The 24,368-nt window shown below is 39.6% G+C and overlaps 1 protein-coding gene across 1 annotated transcript in view; it reads right to left on the reverse strand.

Annotated features, from left to right (window-relative positions):
• Positions 1-3,371: 3,371 nt before the first annotated feature.
• Positions 3,372-24,368, reverse strand: part of NBDY (negative regulator of P-body association) — an 88,528-nt gene continuing 67,531 nt past the window's right edge. The window contains exon 3 of the mRNA XM_053891564.1: positions 3,372-6,167. The gene's annotated coding sequence lies outside the window, so the exon portion shown is untranslated. The remainder of the gene's footprint in view (positions 6,168-24,368) is intronic.

The raw sequence follows: 24,368 nt of genomic DNA on the forward strand, positions 1-24,368 counted from the left end.
TCTCTCTCCCTCTATCTCTGTTCCTCCCCCACTCATACTCTCTGTCCCTCAAAAAAGAACCTTGAAATCATCAAAAGGAAGGAAGCAATAAACATTAAAGCAGAAATAAATGATATAAAAACAAACAAACAAAAAGGTAGAACAAATCAATGGAGACAGAAGGTGGTTCTTTCAAAAAAAAAAAGCAAAAATCAAATTTATAAGCCTCTGGCCACACTTACTAAGAAATATAAGCAAAAGGGCTCAAATAAATAAAATCACAAATGAGAGAGGAGACATAAAAAAACAACACCACAGGAATACAAACCGTTACAAGAGAATATTACGAAAAACTACATGCCAACAAATTGAACAACTTAGAAGAAATGGATAAATTCCTGGAAACATATAAACTACCAAAAATGAAACAGGAAGAAATAAAAAGTTTGAACAGACTGATAACTAGCAAGAAAATTGATACAGTAATAAAAAAACTCCCAACAAACCAAAATACAGGAGCAGATGTCTTCACGGGCAAATTTTACCAAACATTTAAAGAAGAGTCACTACCTATTCTTCCCAGACTATTCCAAAAATTAGGAAAGGGAGGAAATATTCCAAATTCATTCTATGAGGACAGCATTATCCTGATACCAAAAGGGGATAAAGACAATACTAAAATATAGAAAGATAGGACAATATCCCTAATGAATATAGATGCAAAACTTCTCAATAAAATAGTAGCAAATTGAATTCAACGATCATTAAAAAAAATCATTCACCATGATCAGGTGTGTTTTATTACTGAGTTGCCAGAGCGGTTTAATATTCACAAATCAATCAACATGATACATTATATAAATAAGAGAAAGATAAGAACCATATGATCATTTCAACATATGCAGAAAAAGCATTTGACAAAGTAAAACATCCATTCATGATAAAAACCCCGCAACAAAGTAGGTTTAGAGAGAACATACCTCAAAATGATAAGGACCACATCTGAAAAACCCACAGCTAACATCATCCTCAATGGGGAAAAACTGAGAGGTATTTCTCTAAGGTCAGAAATAAGACAAAGATGTCCACTCTCACCACTTTTATTCAAAATAGTACTGGAAGTCCTAGCCACAGTAATCAGACAACAAAAAGAAATAAAAGGCATCCAAATCAGTATGAAGTAAAACTGTCACTATTTGCAGATGACATGATACTGTATATAGAAAACCTGAAAGACTCCACCAAAAGAACTTCTGTAAATTATAAACGAATTCAGTACTGTTGCAGGTACAAAATCAAAGTACAGAAATCTGTTTCATTTCTATACACCAATAATGAAGTCACAGAAAGAGAAATTAAGAAACATTATGTGGAATTAACAAAAAAAAAAAAAACTAACAAAGGAAAATGAAAGAGAGACAAAGAAACATTCATGACTATAGAAAGCAAACTGATGGTTACTGGAGGGGAGGTGGGTGGGATAATGGGTGAAATAGGTGATGAAGATTAAAGAGTACACTTATCATGATAAGCACTGAGTAATGTATAGAATTGTTCCACCACTATATTGTGCACCTGAAACTAATAAAACACTATATTAACTATATTGGAGCTAAAAACTTAATAAAAATATTCTTCAGGGATATTAAAAAAAATAATGGGTATTCTGTTTTTGGGTGAAATGTTATGAATATATCTGTTAGATCCATCTGGTACAATGTGTCATTCAAGGCCGCCATTTCTTTGTTATTTTCCTGTCTGGATGATCTACCCATTGATGTAAGTTTGGTGTCAAAGTTCCATACTATTACTGTATGACTATACATTTCTTCCTTCATATGTGTTAATAGTTGCTTTATGTATTTGGCTCTCCCAACTGGGTGCATAAATATTTACAACTGTCATATCTTCTTGTTTGACTGTTCTGTTTATCGTTACTTGTCTTTGTTTCTTGTTACAGTATTTGTTTTAAAGTCTATTTTTCCAAAAACAAATAATAAAGTCTATTTTTCCAATATTGCTACCCCAGCTTTCTTCTCACCTCCATTTGCATGATAAATGTTTTTCTATCATTTCAATTTCAGTCTTCATGTGTCCTTAGGTCTAAAGCAAATCTGTTGAAGGCAGGATATAGACGGGTCTTGGTTTTTTATGCATTTACTCACTTTATGTCTTTTAGTGGAAGCATTTCATCCATATACATTCAAAGTAATTATTTATAGGTATGTACTTATTGTTTTATGGCTTTTTTTGGTTCTCTGTTCCTTTCTTCTCTTACTCTCTTCTCATGTGATTTTACATGGTTTTTGTAGTGAATATGCTTGACATCCATTTCCTTTATTTTTTGCATATCTGTGACAAGTCTTTTATTTGTCGCTGCCATTGGGTTTATATATAGCATTCCATGCATACAGTAATCTATATTAAGTTGATGGCCACTTAAGTTTGAACAATTCTAAATGCACTAAATTTTTAAAACTGTCCCCTACATTTTATGTATATGTGTTCACGTTAACATTTTTATATTATAAATACTGTCACAGATTTTGAGTCTGGAGTTCTCTCTTGTCCAGCAAGAGAGTAGACGCAGAATTAAATGTAAGAGAGGCTAATGTCTGGGAGGAGACAAGAGCCTTGAGTAAGGGTTCTTGCTCCATTTTTATTAAGATCAGAAGGCTTACAAACGTGATGAACATGCAGAAAAAGACAATGAAACAGTGATGATTAACTCGTGTGTGAGAGAAAGGGGGTTTCGAAGATACGGTGTTAGGGGTTTGGGTCAATATAAAACAAAATCCTCAGGCTGAGCAGATGGCTGTTTATTGCAGGCACCAGGTGCCACGTCTGTTTATCTCAACTTGCCTAGGAGATAAGACAGAGCATGCTACATCAAGGTCAACAAGGTAGCTTTTTTTTTTTTTTTTTTTTTTTTCTAATTAGCTCCACTCTGGGCGATTTCGCCTTGCTGTGGCCATCTATAGCCCTATTTACCTGTTTGCCTATTCTGGATGCTCCATCTTGTGAAAGCAGCTTTCTGCTTTTGTCCTGTGTTGGAGGCACTTACACCGTTTATGTATCCTGGACGCTTTCATCCTGTGGCTTCCCATTCCTATGGATTTGTCCTAAGCCTTCTTCACCCATTGATGCAAGTTCACAGAATGGCTAAACTTATTTCCCACAGAATACCTGGACTGATTTTTATAAATATACTTAATTTTGCTGATTTTGTGCTTATTTTTTTATTCCTCCTTATCAATTTTCATTTCCACTCAGATTACCCTTTAACATTTTTGTAAGGCTGGTATGAATTCCTTTAACTTTGTTTAGGAAAAATTTAAATCTCTCCTTCTGTTCTGAATGATAGCCTTGCTTGATAGAGTATTCTGGTTGCCGTTTTGTTTTGTTTTGTTTTGTTTTGTTTCCTTTCAGCGATTTGAATATGCCAAGTCACTCCTTTCTGGCTTGCAAAGTTTCTGCTGAGAAATCTGCTGATAGCCCTCTGGATTTCCCTTGTATTCAACTGTTTACTTTTCTCTTTCTGCTTTTAGAATTCTCTGTGGCTACTTTTTGCCGTTTTACATATCTGTCTTGGTGTGGAGATCCTTGGGTGATTTTCTTGGGGGGCTCTCATTTCTTCCTGGATCTGGACGTCTGTTATCTTCCCCAGATTAGGGAAATATTCAGCTATTATTTCTTCAAATAAATTTTATGCCCACTTTCTATTTCTTCTTCTAGGATTGGTATAATATGAATGTTACACTTTATTGTGTCACTGAGTCCCCTTAATCTATTTTATTATTCTTTATTTCTCTTTCCTCTTCAACTTGATTGCTTTTCATTATTCTGTCCTCCAAGTACCTGATCTTTTCTGCTTCCTCTTGTCTACTATTTATTCCTTCCAGTGTATTTTAAATTTCAGTTATTGAGTTCTTAATTTCTGCTTGGTTCTTTTGTTTTGTTTTCTCTTTGTTGAGGATCTTACTGAGGTCCTTCCCTCCTTTCTGAAGTCCAGTGAATATCTTTATGACCATTACCTTAAATTCTCTATCAAGCATATTACTTGTTTTATTTAGCTCTCCTGCTTTAATTTTGCCTTGCTCTTTCATTTGGGACCTGTTCACCTATCTCCTCATTTTGTTTAACTCTCCCTCTATTTCTATATAGTAGGAAGTTCAGCTATGTCTTCTGCACTTGATAGTAATGGCCATGTGAAGAAGAAGTCCTGTAGTGCTCTGCAGTGCAATGTCCCCTGCTCATGACAACCTGGTACTTTAGGGATGTCTCCTTTGTGCACTGTGTGTGCCCCACTGTCCAGCCATCTGCAATGCCTCCTTTGGCTTGTTGTGGGAAAGGTTATTTTCTGTTGCTAATGGGCCAGTGTAAGGCAGCTTTTAGCTTGTGTTAGGTTAGACTTGGTGTTTTCCAGAGCTGCAATGGCACCAAACTGAAGCGTGCTCTCCCTGTGTTGTCCCTTGAGAAGCTTTCATTGGTGGGTGGGGCCTGACGTCAGAAGATATTTTGCCCCCAACCCACTGCTGAGGCTGCAAACTATTCTGTGTGGTTTACTTCCCCTCTCCTCTGGTCAGGAGTCACTTTGGTGTGGTTCTTGCCCTTTTGGGGCTCGTTGCACATGGCCATGTTTGTGGTGCCACTTTGATGGACACCTGTCAAGAGCATGTGGGATAGGGTGGGTCTTCAAGAGAACATGAGGGCAGGGTGCATGATGCCATCAAGGTCCATGTAGGTGGGGACCTGCAGCCAATCTGGAAAACACCTGCTGGGGTTGGACTGCAGGGGGTAGATACACAGAAGGGCATAGGGGCATGGTACGCTGTTAGCAAGCTAGGTGGAGATTGTTCTGCCCTGGTTCACGCAGGTGTCCAGGTATCTAGGCTGGGGGTGGGGAAGGGAAATGGTGCCAACTAGCTCTTTTGTTCTGACAAAGTCTCCTGAAGATTCCTGCCCTTTTCAGCACACACTCTGAGATTGGTAAACAGATCTCCCTCTCATATATCACAGGTATTTTTCAAACTGACGCTTCTATGCTGTATCTAGGGAGAATGATTATTGTGCTATCTCTTTCACCGTGGCAACTCAATCTCTCATCAACTTCTACCTCTCCCAGAGACAAGCTGGCTGATTTTTAAAGTTCCAGGTGTTCAGCCCCACTGACTAAAAACTTGTTAAGTTATGTCACTCTGGTTTTCAAAGCCAAATGTTATGTGGATTCATTTTCCTATTGTGCATCCTCCATGCTGGGGGTGACTTGTGTGGGGTCTGCTCCTCTCCCCTCCCCATGGCTGAGACCTCCCTCCTCCTTTCAGACAATCCAATGGGACAGTTTGTCTCCCAACTACATCTCAGCCCTTACTACCCCTTTCGATGTGGCCTCTTCTCTGCATTTAGCTGTGGAGAGTCTGTTCTTCCAGTGTTTTGGTCATTTTCTGCATTATTTATACTGATGTGGGTATTTAGGTGTATCATGGGATGGGATGAGCCTAGGATCTTCCTACTTCAGCATCTTCCCCGGAAGTTCTAATTTTCATAAATGCTTTTAATTGACATACCTTATTTCTTTAATACAGAACATTTTACAAGTGGAATTTTACAAAAAACAAGCACATCAACCATCATGATCAGGAAAAAAATTATCTATATGAATAAGGCATATCATAGGATAGATAGACAGCATGGAAATATTGACAGTAAAGGGAGGAGAATGTTCTGGAACTTTAATTCTTTTTCAGATTTTACCCTTTATCTCTCCCACACGCACTTCCCTGATATTTCCACACTACAAAAAATGAGTAGAAGGCCATTTGTAGGAAAAAAAGTTATATTTTGACACCAATTTTAGTAGCATTTTGTATTTGGAGTTATTACAAAACATTTACTAAAAATTCAGTTTATTAGCTAGTAGTCATATAGAACTAAGAGAGCAATGAGACACAAAATTTATTGGGACCTTAATGGATTTATAGAAATTCAAAGTTACACAGCAGGGACTGGGTGGCACAAAAGAACATTGATTGGCTGCTGCAGGGCCATCTCACAGGGTTTATTTGCCCTGGTGAGTTCATTAGGATCCAGGCCATGGCCTTCAATCTTAGACGTCTACAGTCTGATCTTGGTTATGTCCCATAATTCATTCAAATTCAGGAGGTGACATTATGCTGATTATCACAAGACTGAAAGATATAAACAAAGAAGGTCAATTAATTAACTCATACCGAGAAATGCAAGTATCATACGGGTCAGATATGACTGTTGAGAAGATAACACCCCGCTTTCCCTTCTAGGTGAGTTACAAGAAAATCAGAACTATTAGAGCATTTCTTCATAAACACAAAATCAAAGTCATATGATGCTGATAACTGGCATCTTGCTTTATGTCTGAAGAGTCTGACTGCACAATGATTTATCTGTCACATAGACCAGATGTTTCATCATCTTAGGAATTTTTTTTTTCCCTAAGAAAAGTGCTGGGAAGTCTATTTCTGTGTTTCTTGTTTTTCTAGGCTTCTTTAACTGATCAACTGGCCCCATGTTGACCCCTTTAGCCCTCAACACATTTTTATGTTCTTTAGAAGATCTGTATTTATTTATTCACACAAATGATAAATGGATATAATGGAACTATAAATAATCCAAACAACACAGACAAACACTCTTGCCACCAAACTTTTGCCTTTCTTCAGTCCTCCTATATCCAGAAGAAAACACAAGTATCGGTACTTTCGAGACATTTTTCTATGCATTTAAATGTACACACAGATAGTATTTACACTAATGTAAACTTTTAGATAAGAGGCTTTGATAAATTATTAGATCATACGATACATACTATTCTCCTAATTGTTTAGATACAATTAATAATGTCTCAATGATTTTTCTTTCTTTTTTTAACGTTTATTCATTTTTGAGAGACAGAGCATGAGTGGGGTAGGGGCAGAGAAAAAGAGAGAGACACAGAATCTGAAGCAGGCTTCAGGCTCTGAGCTGTCAGCACAGAGACTGACACAGGGCTTGAACTCACGAACTCTGAGATTATGACCTGAGCCAAAGTCCGATTCAACCAACTGAGCCACCCAGGCACCCACAACGAATTTTCTATATCGAAACAGAACTTTCCCATTGTTTCAACTGCTTCATGATATTCCATTGTATGAAAGAATAATTTTTTTCAATATATGAAGTTTATTGTCAAATTGGTTTCCATACAACACCCAGTGCTCATCCCAAAAGGTGCCCTCCTCAATACCCATCACCCACCCTCCCCTCCCTCCCACCACCCATCAACCCTCAGTTTGTTCTCAGTTTTTAACAGTCCCTTATGCTTTAGCTCTCTCCCACTCTAACCTCTTTTTTTTTTTCCTTCCCCTCCCCATGTGTTAAGTTTCTCAGGATCCACATAAGAGTGAAACCATATGGTATCTGTCTTTCTCTGTATGGCTTATTTCACTTAGCATCACACTCTCCAGTTCCATCCACGTTGCTACAAAAGGCCATATTTCATTCTTTCTCATTGCCACGTAGTATTCCATTGTGTATATACACCACAATTTCTTTATCCATTCATCAGTTGATGGACATTTAGGCTCTTTCCACAATTTGGCTATTGTTGAGAGTGCTGAGAGGGGTACAAGTGCCCCTATGCATCAGTACTCCTGTATCCCTTGGGTAAATTCCTAGCAGTGCTATTGCTGGGTCATAGGGTAGGTCTATTTTTAATTTTCTGAGGAACCTCCACACTGCTTTCCAGAGCGGCTGCACCAATTTGCATTCCCACCAACAGTGCAAGAGGGTTCCCGTTTCTCCACATCCTCTCCAGCATCTATAGTCTCCTGATTTGTTCATTTTGGCCACTCTGACTGGCGTGAGGTGATATCTGAGTGTGGTTTTGATTTGTATTTCCCTGATAAGGAGCGACGTTGAACATCTTTTCATGTGCCTGTTGGCCATCCGGATGTCTTCTTTAGAGAAGTGTCTATTCATGTTTTCTGCCCATTTCTTCACTGGGTTATTTGTTTTTCGGGTGTGGAGTTTGGTGAGCTCTTTATAGATTTTGGATACTAGCCCTTTGTCTGATATGTCACCTGCAAATATCTTTTCCCATTCCGTTGGTTGCCTTTTCGTTTTGTTGGTTGTTTCCTTTGCTGTGCAGAAGCTTTTTATCTTCATAAGGTCCCAGTAATTCACTTTTGCTTTTAATTCCCTTGCCTTTGGGGATGTGTCGAGTAAGAGATTGCTACGGCTGAGGTCAGAGAGGTCTTTTCCTGCTTTCTCCTCTAGGGTTTTGATGGTTTCCTGTCTCACATTCAGGTCCTTTATCCATTTTGAGTTTATTTTTGTGAATGGTGTGAGAAAGTGGTCTAGTTTCAACCTTCTGCGTGTTGCTGTCCAGTTCTCCCAGCACCATTTGTTAAAGAGACTGTCTTTTTTCCATTGGATGTTCTTTCCTGCTTTGTCAAAGATGAGTTGGCCATACGTCTGTGGGTCTAGTTCTGGGGTTTCTATTCTATTCCATTGGTCTATGTGTCTGTTTTTGTGCCAATACCATGCTGTCTTGATGATGACCGCTTTGTAGTCGAGGCTAAAGTCTGGGATTGTGATGTCTCCTTCTTTGGTCTTCTTCAAAATTACTTTGGCTGTTCGGGGCCTTTTGTGGTTCCGTATGAATTTTAGGATTGCTTGTTCTAGCTTCGAGAAGAATGCTGGTGCAATTTTGATTGGGATTGCATTCAATGTGTAGATAGCTTTGCGTAGTGTTGACATTTTGACAATATTTATTCTTCCAATCCATAAGCATGGAATGTCTTTCCATTTCTTTGTATCTTCTTCAATTACCTTCATAAGCTTTCTATAGTTTTCAGCATACAGATTTTTTACATCTTTGGTTAGGTTTATTCCTAGGTATTTTATGCTTCTTGGTGCAATTGTGAATGGGATAAGTTTCTTTATTTGTCTTTCTGTTGCTTCATTGTTAGTGTAGAAGAATGCAACTGATTTCTCTACATTGATTTTGTACCCTGCTACTTTGCTGATTTCATGTATGAGTTCTAGCAGACTTTTGGTGGAGTCTATCGGATTTTCCATGTATAGTATCATGTTATCTGCAAAAAGTGAAAGCTTGACTTCATCTTTGCCAATTTTGATGCCTTTGATTTCCTTTTGTTGTCTGATTGCTGATGCTAGAACTTCCAACACTATGTTAAACAACAGCGGTGAGAGTGGACATCCCTGTCGTATTCCTGATCTCAGGGGGAAAACTCATTTTTTCCCCATTGAGGGTATTAGCTGTGGACCTTTCATAAATGGCTTTTATGATGTTTAAGTATGTTCCTTCTATCCAGACTTTCTCGAGGTTTTTTATTAAGAAAGGATGCTGTATTTTGTCAAATGCCTTTTTTTCTGCATCTATTGACGGTGTCATATGGTTCTTATCTTTTCTTTTATTCATGTGATGTATCACATTGATGGATTTGTGAATGTTGAACCAACCCTGCCAACCAGGAGTGAATCCTCCTTGATCATGGTGAATAATTCTTTTTATATGCTGTTGAATTCCATTTGCTAGTACCTTATTGAGAATTTTTGCATCCATATTCATCAGGGATATTGGCCTATAGTTCTCTTTTTTTACTGGGTCTCTGTCTGGTTTAGGAATCAAAGGAATACTGGCTTCATAGAATGAGTGTAGATGTTTTCCTTCCCTTTCTATTTTTTGGAATAGCTTGAGAAGGATAGGTGTTATCTCTGCTTTAAACGTCTGGTAGAACTCCCCTGGGAAGCCATCTGTCCCTGGACTCTTATTTGTTGGGAGATTTTTGATAACCGATTCAATTTCTTTGCTGGTTATGGGTCTGTTCAAGCTTTCTATTTCCTCCTGATTGAGTTTTGGAAGACTGTGGGTGTTTAGGAATTTGTCCATTTCTTCCAGGTTGTCCAATTTGTTGGCATATAATTTTTCATAGTATTCCCTGATAATTGTTTGTGTCTCTGAAGGATTTGCTGTAATAATTCCATTTTCATTCATGATTTTATCTATTCGGGTCATCTCCCTTTTCTTTTTGAGAAGTCTGGCTAGAGCTTTGTCAATTTTGTTTATTTTATCAAAAAGCCAATTCTTGGTTTCGTTGATCTGCCCTACCGTTTTTTTTAGATTCTATATTGTTTATTTCTGCTCTGATCTTTATTATTTCTCTTCTACTGCTGGGTTTAGGCTGCCTTTGCTGTTCTGCTTCTATTTCCTTTAGGTGTGCTGTTAGATTTTGTATTCGGGAGTTTTCTTGTTTCTTGTGATGGGCCTGGATTGCAATGTATTTTCCTCTCAGGACTGCCTTCGCTGCATCCCAAAGCGTCTGGATTGTTGTATTTTCATTTTCGTTTGTTTCCGTATATTTTTTAATTTCTTCTCTAATTGCCTGGTTGACCCGGTCGTTCTTTAGCAGGGTGTTCTTTAACCTCCATGCTTTTGGAGGTTTTCCAGACTTTCTCCTGTAGTTGATTTCAAGCTTCATAGCATTGTGGTCTGAAAGTATGCATGGTATAATTTCAATTCTTGTAAACTTATGAAGGGCTGTTTTGCGACCCAGTATATGATCTATCTTGGAGAATGTTCCATGTGCACTCGAGAAGAAAGTATATTCTGTTGCTTTGGGATGCAGAGTTCTAAGTATATCTGTCAAGTCCCTCTGATCCAATGTATCATTCAGGGCCCTTGTTTCTTTATTGACCGTGTACCTAGATGATCTATCCATTTCTGTAAGTGGAGTGTTAAAGTCCCCTGCAATTACCACATTCTTATCAATAAGGTTGCTTATGTTTATGAGTAATTGTTTTATATATTTGGGGGCTCCCATATTTGGTGCATAGACATTTATAATTGTTAGCTCTTCCTGATGGATAGACCCTGTAATTATTATATAATGCCCTTCTTCATCTCTTGTTACAGCCTTTAATTTAAAGTCTAGTTTGTCTGATATAAGTATGGCTACTCCAGCTTTCTTTTGGATTCCAGTAGCATGATAAATAGTTCTCCATCCCCTCACTCTCAATCTAAACGTGTCCTCAGATCTAAAATGAGTCTCTTGTAGACAGCAAATAGATGGGTCTTGTTTTTTTTTATCCATTCTGATACCCTATGTCTTTTGGTTGGCGCATTTAATCCATTTACATTCAGTGTTATTATAGAAAGATATGGGTTTAGAGTCATTGTGATGTCTGTATGTTTTATGCTTGTAGTGATGTCTCTGCTACTTTGTCTCACAGGATCCCCCTTAGGATCTCTTGTAGGGCTGGTTTAGTGGTGATGAATTTCTTCAGTTTTTGTTTGTTTGGGAAGACCTTTATCTCTCCTTCTATTCTAAATGACAGACTTGCTGGATAAAGGATTCTCGGTTGCATATTTTTTTCTGTTTAGCACACTGAAGATCTCGTGCCAATCCTTTCTGGCCTGCCAAGTTTCAAAAGAGAGATCAGTCACGAGTCTTATAGGTCTCCCTTTATACGTTAGGGCACGTTTATCCCTTGCTGCTTTCAGAATTTTCTCTTTATCCTTGTATTTTGCCCGTTTCACTATGATATGTCATGCAGAAGATCGATTCAAGTTACGTCTGAAGGGAGTTCTCTGTGCCTCTTGGATTTCAATGCCTTTTTCCTTCCCCAATTCAGGGAAGTTCTCAGCTATGATTTCTTCAAGTACCCCTTCAGCACCTTTTCCTCTCTCTTCCTCCTCTGGGATACCAATTATGCGTATATTATTTCTTTTTAGTGTATCACTTAGTTCTCTAATTTTCCCCTCATACTCCTGGATTTTTTTTATCTCTCTTTGTCTCAGCTTCCTCTTTTTCCATAAGTTTATCTTCTAGTTCACCTATTCTCTCCTCTGCCTCTTCAATCCGAGCCGTCGTCGTTTCCATGTTGTTTTGCATTTCGTTTAAAGCGTTTTTCAGCTCCTCCTGACTGTTCCTTAGTCCCTTGATCTCTGTAGCAAGCGATTCTCTGCTGTCCTCTATACTGTTTTCAAGCCCAGCGATTAATTTTATGACTATTATTCTAAATTCACTTTCTGTTATATTATTTAAATCCTTTTTGATCAGTTCATTAGCTGTTGTTATTTCCTGGAGATTCTTCTGAGGGGAATTCTTCCGTTTGGTCATTTTGGAGAGTCCCTGGAGTGGTGTGGACCTGCAGGGCACTTCCCCTGTGCTGTGGTGTATAACTGGAGTTGGTGGGCAGGGCCGCAGCCAGACCCGATGTCTGCCCCCAGCCCACCACTGGGGCCACAGTCAGACTGGTGTGTGCCTTCTCTTCCCCTCTCCTAGGGGCGGGATTCACTGTGGGGTGGCGTGGCCCGTCTGGGCTACTTGCACACTGCCAGGCTTGTGTTGCTGGGGATCTGGCGTATTAGCTGGGGTGGGTCGGCAAGGTGCACGGGGGCACGAGGGGCAGGCTTAGCTCGCTTCTCCTTTTGGTGAGCCACTTCAGGAGGGGCCCTGTGGCAGCGGGAGGGAGTCAGACCCGCTGCCGGAGGGGTGGCTCCGCAGAAGCACAGCGTTGGGTGTTTGGGTGGAGCAAGCAAGTTCCCTGGCAGGAACTGGTTCCCTTTGGGATTTTGGCTGGGGGATGGGCGACGGAGATGGCGCTGGTGAGCGCCTTTGTTTCCCGCCAAACTGAGCTCTCTCATCCCGGGGCTCAGCAGCTCTCCCTCCTTTTGTCCTCCAGCCTTCCCGCTTTCGGAGCAGAGCTGTTAACTTATGACCTCCCAGATGCTAAGTCGCGCTTGCTGTGGGAACACACTCCATCCTGCCTCTCCACTTTTGCCAGCCAGACTAGGGGGCTCTGCTTGGCCGGCAGGCTGCCCTTCCACCCCGGCTCCCTCCCACCAGTCCGTGGAGCGCGCACCGCCTCGCCGCCCTTCCTACCCTCTTCTGTGGGCCTCTTGTCTGCGCTTGGCTCCGTACACTCCATTCTGCTAATCCTCTGGCGGTTTTCTGGGTTCTTTAGGCAGGTGTAGGTGGAATCTAAGTGATCAGCAGGACGCGTGGTGAGCCCAGCGTCCTCCTATGCCGCCATCGTCCTATCTCCCCATACTTTTTTTTTTTGTAATTTAAAGAAAAAGAGGTAATTAGGAAGCCCCAGCATAGGTTTGCTGGAAATTTTATACCTAGCTTATGCCATCTAGGTGTCTAAAGTGATGGCTTACTTTGCTAGCGAACTAAATGGTTGAAAGAATAATTATAAATAATTCTTCTGGTAAAAAGCATTTAGTACCCATACAACTTTTCTTTATTAAATTGTATTTGTTCATATGTAGGAGTATTTTCACAGTTTCCACAAAAAATATGTATCAAAGAGCATACACATTAAAGTTTTGATATTGCTAAAATAGTATTAAATATTGCAATCTCGGGGAGCCTGAGTAGCTCAGTTAGTTAAGTGTCCAACTCTTGATTTTGCCTCAGGTCATGATCTCATGGTTTGTGAGATCGAGCCCCATGCTGGGCTCTTCACTGACAGCATGGAGCTTGCTTGGGATTCTTTCTCTCCTTCTCTCTTTGCCCCTCCCCCTTGCCCTCTCTCTCTGTCTCCATCTCAAAATAAACATTAAAAAATTACACTCTCATAAACAGTGTATATCTCACCACATCTTTCTTAAAATTGAAGATGATGGAGACTTTTAATTATTGGAAGTATGATCGGCTAAAAGTGGTATCTCATGTTGAATTATATTCCCGTGATAGTAATGAAATCAACTTATTATTATTATTGAACATTTATATTTTGTCTTTCTTTTTATTATAAGAGTTGTCTTTCTTTGACCATTCTTCTATTGAGTTATTTGTGCTTCGATATTACCATATTAGTGTTTTGTACATTCTGGAAGCTAACAATGAATCCATAACATGTCTTTAAAGTGTTATCACATTCTATATAAACTCTTTCCGCTGGGAGGAAAAGAGACTGAGTCTATCAGGGAGACACCAGAACAATCTGGCATGCCATAGGTGGGTGATTGGAAACTGGGGGAGATAAAATGGGCCAAGTAGGCATGGAGGGAAGGGACCCTCTTCTGTGCAAAGACAAAGTGAAGAGAAAGAGAGGCTGGGGAAGTGTAGTACTGTCTTTGGACAAGATAAAAACCTCTTTGACTGGGACAGAGAGGGATCCCATCTCTAACTGCGGGGCTTTCTCTGGACTGGGTCCAGGTGCCCTGTTAGCACACCTGGGGAGAAGGGGAGTCACCCCCAGGCTCAGTGTCTAGGTCAGGGGTGCGGTCCACAGTAGGAGAAAGTGGTCCACTCCCTGAAGTGCTGTGGGACAGGACAAAACAAGCCAGAACCACATATCTGGCAACATGGAGAGGTGCTTCCCCAGTGCCAGGGTGCACAGAGTGGGAGTTAGAATTCCAGCCAAGCGCCAGGGCACGGGAGTCGGGGGAGGGAGACAGACTGCCATGTCTGCCCACAGCACAGCGAGGACAACTCCAAAGACGTGATTTGGATCACCGGGCCTGTGGAGAAGAGACTGGGAGATCGCCATTATGCCCTCCCCCCGCCCCCACCAAGGCTGGGCCTCAAGAATCGGTCCATGGGGCCCAGAATGGAGGCGGGACCCACCTACACCAAAACACGGCCTTCTGCCGCCAGGTAACTACTGGAGCAGGATGGACACTGAAGAACCAGACAGCCCCCTCCTCTAGACTAGCACTACTGCATTCCCTGCATTAATTCTTGGACAATTCTTGTTATTTAGATATATTCATTCTTCTTTTCTCCTACTTATCATTTCCCTCCTCTAGGCTGGTTACTCTGGTTGTTGGTTTGTTTAAGCAGACAAATTTAATGCATTCTCTTGAAACAGGTTCTACACCTCCTTCTTTACTTTCCTTTCCCTCTCTCTGGAATAATCAAGCCATCTAGTTTCTCTGTCTGGTTAACTTTATCTTCATTTCTTCTTCTCTGTCTCCTTCTTTATTTTCCTCTCTCTCTCTATGGATTAGGCCATTTAGTCTCTCTGCCTGGTTAATGTTTTTCTTTTTCCCCTCACCTGTCATTTATGTCTTTGTATATGCTCTTCCATCAGCACCGCCTCCACCCTGTTCTTTACCTGTAGATGGTGTTTCTGGTTTTTTCCTTTTGGATGGTTTTTGTTTGTTTGTTTGCTTTAATTTGTTTGTGTGTTTGCATGTTTTTGTTTCCTGTTGGTTTCTCTGGTTGTTTTCCTTTCCAGGGCTACATCAAGGAACAAATCAAAGCACACCTGGTGGAGAGTCCAAGAGTAGGGAAATAAAATAACCAAAGTCACAACAACAGAGAGCAAGTAACAATCTTCAAAAAACATCTCCTGAAGGGCAAGGCCCTGGACAGTGTATGACCCCCCCCCCTTTAATATAGCAGTGATCCCAGGGGCAGAGCACATGAAAAGCTTTTAAAACTAGTAAGGGACAGAAAAATAGCTAAAATGATGAAACAGGAGAATTCTTCTCAAAGGAAATTCCAGGAAGAAGCGACAAATGAATTGATCAAAACAGATATAAGAAATAAAACTAAACAAGAATTTAGAATAATAGTCATAAAATTAATCACTGGGCGTGAAAACAGCATAGAAGAGAGCAGAGAATCTACTGCTACAGAGATCAAAATAGTCATGATGAATTAAAAAATGCTGTAAATTAGGTGCATAATAAAATGGAGGCAGCCACAGCGTGGATGGAAGAGGCAGAGGGGAGAATAGGTGAATTAGAAGATAAAATTATGGAAAAAGAGGAAGCTGAGTAAAAGATTTAAAAAATCCAGTATCACGAGGGGAAAATTAGCAAATTAAGTGATTCAATCAAATGGAACAATATCCGTATCATAGGAATTCCAGAAGAAGCAGGAAGATAAAGGGGCTGCAAGGTGTACTTGAACAAATCATAGCTGAGAACTTCCCCAATCTGGGGAAGGAAACAGGTACTGAAATCCAAGAGGCACAGAGAACTCCCTTCAGACATAACTTGAATCGATCCTCTGCATGACATATCATAGTGAAACTGGCAAAATACAAGGATAAAGAGAGAATTCTGAAAGCAGCTAGGGATAAATGGGCCTTAAAATACAAAGGCAGACACATAAGGGTAGTAGCAGACCTATCTGTGGAAACTTGGCAGGACAGAAAAGAATGGGAGTAAATTTTCAATGTGATGAAGAGGAAAAATATGAAGCCAAGAATCCTTTATCCAGCAAATCTGTTATTCAGAATACAAGGAGAGATAAAGGTTCCCCCCCTAAAAAAAAAACAAACACTGAAGGAATTCATCACCAAAAACCAGCCCTACAAGATATCCTAAGGGGGACCATGTGAGTGAAATGTTGCAAGGACCACAAAGGACCTGAGACATCACTACAAGCATGAAAACTACAGATAACACAAAGACTCTAAACCGATATCTTTCAATAATGAAACTAATGTAAATGGACTAAGTGCTCCAACCAAAAGACATAGGGTATCAGAATGGAAAAAAAACCACCAAGACCCATGTATTTTCTGTCTATAAGAGACACAATTGACACATGAGGACACCTTCAGATTGAAAGTGAGGGGGTGGAGAACTATCTATCATGCTACTGGAAGTCAAAAGAAAGCTGGAGTAGCCATACTTATATCAGACAAACTAGACTTTAAATTAAAGGCTGTAACAAGATATGAAGAAGGGCATTATATAATAATTACAGGGTCTATCCATCAGGAAGAGCTAACAATTATAAATGTCTATGTACCGAATTCGGAGGAACCCAAATATATGAAACAATTAATCATAAGCGTAAGCAACCTTATTGATGAGAATGTGGTAATTGCAGGGGACTTTAATACTCCACTTACAACACTGGACAGATCATCTAGACAAAGAGTAAAGAAACAATGGCCTTGAAAGATACATTGGACCAGATGGACATGACAGATACACTTAGAACTCTACATCCCAAAACAGCATAATATAGTTTCTTCTCGACTGCACATGGGACATTCTCCATGATAGATCACGTACTGGGTCACAGAACAGCCCTTCATAAGTATAAAAGAATTGAGATCATACCATGCACACTTTCAGACCACAATGCTATGAACCTTGAAATCAACCACATGAAAATATCTGGAAAATCTCCAGACATTTGCTTGGAAAGCAAGGAGGTTAAAGAATATCCTACTAAAGAATGAATGTGCCAAACAGGCAATTAGAGAAGAAATTTTAAAATATACGGGAACAAATGAAAATGAAAATACAACAATCCAAACACTTTGGGATGCAGCGAAGGCATGCCTGAGAGGAAAATACATTGCAATCCAGGCTTATCTCAACAAACAAGAAAAATCCCAAATACAAAATCTAACAGCACACCTAAAAGAACTAGAAGCAGAACAGTCAAGACACCCCAAGCCCAGCAGAAGAAGGGAAATAATAAAGATCAGAACAGAAATAAACAATATGGAATCCAAAAATAGTAGAGCAGATCAATGAAACCAACAGTAGGGGTTTTTTTGAAAAAAATAACCCAAATTCATAAATCTCTAGCCAGGCTTCTTAAAAAGAAAAGAGAGTGGACCCAAATAGATAAAATCACGAATGAAAATTGAATTATTACAACCCATCCCTCAGAAATACAAGCAAATATCAAGGAATACTATGAAAAATTATATGCCAACAAACTGGACAACCTGGAAGAAATGGACAAATTCCTAAACACCCACACACACTTCCAAAACTCAAATGGGAAGAAATAGAAAATTTGAACACATAACTAGTGAAGAAATTGAATCAGGTATCAAAAATCTCCCAAAAAACAAGAGTCGTGGACCACTTGGCTTCCCTGGGGAATTCTACCTGACATTTAAGCAGAGATAATACCTGTCCTTCTCAAGCTGTTCCAAAAAATAGAAAGGGAAAGAAAACTTCCAGACTGATTCTATGAAGCCAACATTACTTTGTTTCCCAAACCAGACAGTGACCAGAAAAAAAGATAACTATGGGCCAATATCCCTGATGAATATGGACGCAAAAATTCTCTATAAGATACTAGCAAATCGAATTCAACAGCATGTAAAAAGAATTCTTCACCATGATCAAGGGGGATTCACTCCTGGCTGGCAGGGTTGGTTCAACATTCACAAATCCATCAATGTGATACATCACATGAATAAAAGAAAAGATAAGAACCATATGACACCGTCAATAGATGCAGAAAAAAAGGCATTTGACAAAATACAGCATCCTTTCTTAATAAAAAACCTCGAGAAAGACTGGATAGAAAGAACATACTTAAACATCATAAAAGCCATTTATGAAAGGCCCACAGCTAATACCCTCAATGGGGAAAAAATGAGTTTTCCCCCTGAGATCAGGAACATGACAGGGATGTCCACTCTCACAGCTGTTGTTTAACATAGTGTTGGAAGTTCTAGAATCAGAAATCAGAAAACAAAATGAAATGAAAGGCATGAAAATTGGCAAAGATGAAGTCAAGCTTTCCCTTTTTGCAGATGACATGATATTATACATGGAAAACCCGATAGACTCCACCCAAAGTCTGCTAGAACTCATACATGAATTCAGCAAAGTTGCAGGATACAAAATCAATGTACAGAAATCAGTTGCATTCTTACACACTAATAATGAAGCAACAGGAAGACAAATAAAGAAACTGAACCCATTCACAACTGCACCAAGAATCATAAAATACCTAGGAATAAACCTAACCAAAGATGTAAAAAATCTGTATGCTGAAAACTATAGAAAGCTTATGAAGGTAATTGAAGAAGATACAAAGAAATGGAAAAACATTCCATGCTTATGGATTGGAAGAATATTGTTAAAATGTCTATACTACCCAAAGCAATCTACATATTCAATGGAATCCCAATCAAAATTGCACCAGCATTCTTCTCCAAGCTACCAGAAGCAATCCTAAAATTTGTATGGAACCACAAAAGACCCCAAATCGCCAAAGTAATATTGAAGAAGAAGACCAAAGCGAGAGGCATCACAATCCCAGACTTTAGCCTCTACTACAAAGCTGTAATCATCAAGACATCATGGTATTGGCACAAAAAGAGACACATAGACCAATGGGATAGAATAGCGATTCCAGAATTGGACCCACAAATGTATGGCCAACTAATCTTTGACAAAGCAGGAAAGAATATCCAAAGGAAAAAAGACAGTCTCTGTAACAAATAGTACTGGGAGAGCTGGACAGCAACATCCAGAAGAATGAAACTAGACCACTCACTTACACCATTCACAAAAATAAACTCAAAATGGATGAAGCACCTGAATGTGTGACACGAAACAATAAAAACCCTAGAGGAGAAAGCAGAAAAAAACCATCTCTGACCTCAGCCGCAGCAAGTTCTTACTTAACACATCTCCAAAGGCAGGGGAAGTAAAAGGAAAAATGAACTATTGGGACCTCATGAAGATAAAAAGCTTCTGCACTGCAAAGGAAACAACCAACATAACTAAAAGGCAACCAACAGAATGGGAAAAGATATTTTCAAATGACATATCAGACAAAGGGCTAGTATCCAAAATCTATAAAGAATTCACCAAACTCCACACCCGAAAAACAAATAATCCTGTGAAGAAATGGGCAGAAGACATGAGTAGACACTTTTCTAAAGAAGACATCCAGATGGCCAACAGGCATACGATAAGATGCTCAACGTCACTCCTCCTCAGGGAAATACAAATCAAAACCACACTGGGATATCACCTCACGCTGGTTAGAGTGGCTGAAATGAATAAATCAGGAGACTATAGATGCTGGTGAGGATGTGGAGAAACGGGAACCCTCTTGCACTGTTGTTGGGAATGCAAACTGGTGCAGCCACTCTGGAAAACAGTGTGGAGGTTCCTCACAAAATTAAAAATAGATCTACCCTATGACCCAGCAGTAGCACTCCTAGGAATTTACCCAAGGGATTCAGGAGTACTGATGCATAGGGGCATTTGTACAGCAATGTTTGTAGCAGCACTTTCAACAATAGCCCAATTATGGAAAGAGCCTAAATGTCCATCAACTGATGAATGGATAAAGAAGATGTGGTTTATACATACAATTGAATACTACGTGACAATGAGAAATAATGAAATCCGGCCATTTGTAGCATCTTGGATAGAACTGGAGAGTATTATGCTAAGTGAAATAAGTCAGGCAGAAAGACATATACCATATGTTTTCACTCTCATGCGGATCCTGAACAACTTAACAGAAGACCATGGGGGAGGGGGTGGGAGAAAAAGTTACAGAGAGGGAAGGATGCAAACCATAAGAGTCTCTTTAACACTAAGAACAAGCTGAGGGTTGATGTCGGGTCGGTGAGAGGGGAAAGTGGTTAATGGGCATTGAGGAGGGCACCGGTTGGGATGAGCACTGTGTGTTGTATGGAAACCCAGTTGACAATAAATTATATAAAAATAAACAAACAAAAAGCCCTTCCAGACTGCAATGGTAAGATAGTGAGATTATGTAGTACTCATTATGACTGTAATTATGTAATAAACTCTCCAAATATAGTTCAGTTTTTGTAGTTATTAATCATTCTGGTTTTGTTCCAAGTACTTGCTTTATAGCCTGCTGGATAGACTCCTTTCTTCTACAAGCTGAATGCCGAAAGTCAAACTTGTGCATGTGAATCTGCTCTTCTAACAGTCTTTCAACATAATTTACCCTTTCAATTTGTATTTGTGAACCCCAAGAAAGTGGAGGAATAAAAACAAATGTACGCTTTATTTCCTTAAGATCTTTTTCTTTAATGTAGTTCTTTATCATTAAAAACTTTCCTATTAGAACTCCTATTGCTGCATCCCAGAGGTTTTATTTTTTTTTTAATTAAAGTATAGATGGCACACAGTATGTTACATTCGTTTCAGGTGTACAACATGATGATTCAAAATCTGTACATATTTTGCTAGTTCACCACAAGCGTGGCTGCAATCTTTCACCATATGTTATTACGATAGCACTGACTGTGTTCCCTATTTAACACCTTTTATAACTGTGACCCATTCATTCCAAAACTGAAAGTCTGTATCTCCCACTCTTCTTCACTCATTTTGCCTACTTTCCCAACCCGTTCTTCCCTGGAAACCACCAGTTGTTTCTCCGTATTCACAGGTTTGATTCTGCTTTTAGTTTATTCATTTTTGTATTCCACATATGAGTAAAATTATAGGTATTTAACTTTCTCAGAGAAGCAATTTCACTAGCATAATACCATCTAGTTCCATCCATGTAGTGGTAACTGGCAAATTCTCATCCATTTTTATGGCTGCATACTATCCCATTGTGTGTATATGGCACAGGTTCCTTATTGATTCATCTATCAATAGACACCTAGGTTGCTTTCATATCTTTGCTTCTCTAAATAATAATAAAATAGAAAATGGTGGAGCAGTAGGGGAGCCTATACTTGCTTCATCCCTGGAACACAACTAGATAAAAATCAAATCATTCCAAACACCCAAACATCTATTTGAATGCTGAGAAAACAAACTGCAGCGCTACAGAGAGAAAAGAAGTCAAACTGTGAAAAGTAGGAGGTGTGGAGATATGATTCTTGGGAAAAAAGAACCATGGGTGCTGCAGAGGGGAAGGAACTTTGATATCAGAGAGAGGAGAGAAAGAGAGAGAGAGAAATAAAACAGAGAGAAAGAAGTATGCAGGGGATTGCACAAGAGAAACACTTCCCCAAAATAACTAACTGGGAAAATGGAAGCAGCTGATTACCACAAGTCTTCATGAGCAGCAGAGATGAAAATATGACGTTTTAGAAGTCCATGCAATCACTGGGTGGTGCCTGGCAGGAATAGCAGTGCTGCTGTGGGAAAGGAGGGTAGATCCCCGGGAGCGGACAGGGTGCTCTGGGTACCTTCTGGGTCTCACTGAGAGAGAAAGTTCCCTTCTTCAAATGCATTTGGAAGAGGTGGCACAGTGGCTCAGGGGAAAGAAGAGCAGCAGGGTGCAAACACTCTTCCCCGTTTATTAGCATAGGAACAGACACACGGTTGAGGGCAACTAACCTTTCTGCCAGCTTTTTGCTGTGCATTACCATACACTCCAATCCCGTACATGATCAAGCGATTGCTTTTCTGGGACACACTAGAACCAGCTGCAGCATGGCAAGATCCTCCTCCAGAGGATCAGCGCAGGTCCATGCTGTGCCAGATCCCTAAAACATGGGAGTTTTGAAACTCAGCTGTGCACGTGAGGTAAAATACAGAACACTGCACCGCCTGGTGGGTAGACAGCATGGACAAATACAGGGTGAATGCAGGGATCAGACAGAAGCCTAGGACACTAGAGGGGAGATCGTTTGCTCTTATGTCAGGGTTTCCTGAAGAATGGTGAGCACAAACTCCTTGTTCCGAGGACAAGCGAGTGGGGCAATGCTTTTGACCCCCACCCATCAGCAGTACCAAATTCAGTGAGCAACAAAGAGCCGTTATTGGAGGATGGAGTGACTTACACCAAACTCTACCTTCCTGCACCCTGCAAGTGCATCTTTACTAGGGCAAGTCCACCTGAGAATCAATGCAGCATTGTCTGTCCCTCAGAAGACCAGCACAAACCTCTCACACATGCAAAGTCTACTGATCATAGAGTGCTGCAAAGCTTCAGCTCTAGTTGTAACAGGATCAGGCTAATTTTAACAAGCAGACACTAGCACACCTAGTTGAAATGCACTGGAAAATACACTGGAAAAGGTCCAACAGGCCTGACTGAAGGCAAGGAGAAACTCCAGACAACTGATCTGAGGGAAACAGCAGCCAAAACAAAACATAGTGCACACTCTGAGAGACTTCCTGGAGTGCCAGACCCTGGATAATATAGGACCTGTTCTTAATATAGTCATTAGTCTCAGAAGCAAGTAATATAACAAGCTTTCCCAATACACATAAACAAAACAGTGACCTAGACAAAATGCCAAGATGGAGGCATTCACCCCAAAGTAAAGAACAGGAACAGGTTATGAGGAGGGATTTAACTGAAACAGATATAAGTAACATGCCTGAATTAGAACTTAAATCAATAATTGTAAGGATACTAGATTTGTTTGAGAAAAGTATGCAAGACACTAGAGAATCCCTTACTGCAGAGGAAAAAAAAAAAAAGTAGTCAGGCCAAAATAAAAAAAAATGCTATAACTGAGATGCAAAACTGACTGAATGACAAGTAGGATAGAAGAAACAGAAAATTAATCCATGGTAGAGAAGATAGAATTATGGAAAATTATGAAGCTGAAAAGAAAAGGGAAAGAAAAATGTTGGATCACAAATGTAAACTTAGGGAACTCAGCGACTCCATAAAGCATAATAACATCCATATGATAGGAGTTGCAGAAGAAAAGAGGGATAAAGGAGCAGAAGGTATATCTGAGCAAATTATAACTGAAAACTTCCATAATCTGGGGAAGGACACAGATACCCAAATCCAGCAGACACAGAGAAAGCCCATCAAATTCAAAAAAGCCACAAAATACCAAGATATATTGTAGTAAAAATTTCAGAGATAAGAATCCTGAAAGCAGCAAGGGAAAAGAAATCCTTAACCTAAAAAGGAAGACAAAAAAGGTTGGCAGCAGATCTCTACACAAAAACCTGGAAGACCAAAGGAGAGTGGCATGATACATTCAATGTGCTGAAGGGTAAAAATATACATCCGAGAACACTCTATCAAACTAGGCTTCAATTCAGAGTAAGAGAGATAAAGGGTTTCCCCAAACAAAACACTAAAGGAGTCCATGGCCAGTAAAGCAGTCATGCAAGAAATATTAAAGGGGACCCTTTGAGTGGGAAAGAAAGACGAACTGCAAAAAAGGCTACAAAAGGAACACAGAAAATCTCCAGAAACAACAATTAACAGGTAATACAACAGCACTAAATCCTTATTTATCAATCATTACTCTGAATGTAAATGGACTAAGTGCTCCAATTCAAATAAATAGAGCATCAAAATGGGTAAAAGAAAAAAAAAAAACAAAAAACAATACCCGTGTATATGCTGCCTATAAGATACTCATTTTAGACCTAAAGACACCTAAGATTAAAGGTGAGAGAATGGAGAACAATTTATCAAACTCATGGACATCAAAAGAAAGAGTAACCATACTTACACCAGGAAAAAAACTAGATTTTAAAACAGACTGTAACAAGAGATAAGAAGGACACTATACCATAGTGAAGGGGGTTATCAAATAAGATCTAAAAATTTTAAATACTTATGCTTCCAACTTGGAACACCCAACTATATAAATCCATTAATAACAAACATGAAGAAACTAGTTGAAAATAATATAATAATAGTACAGGACTTTATCACCCCACTTATAACATTGGACAGATCATC

This window comes from Panthera pardus, unplaced genomic scaffold, assembly GCF_024362965.1.
Source record: "Panthera pardus isolate Hobbes unplaced genomic scaffold, ASM2436296v1 HiC_scaffold_27, whole genome shotgun sequence".
NCBI lineage: Eukaryota > Metazoa > Chordata > Mammalia > Carnivora > Felidae > Panthera > Panthera pardus.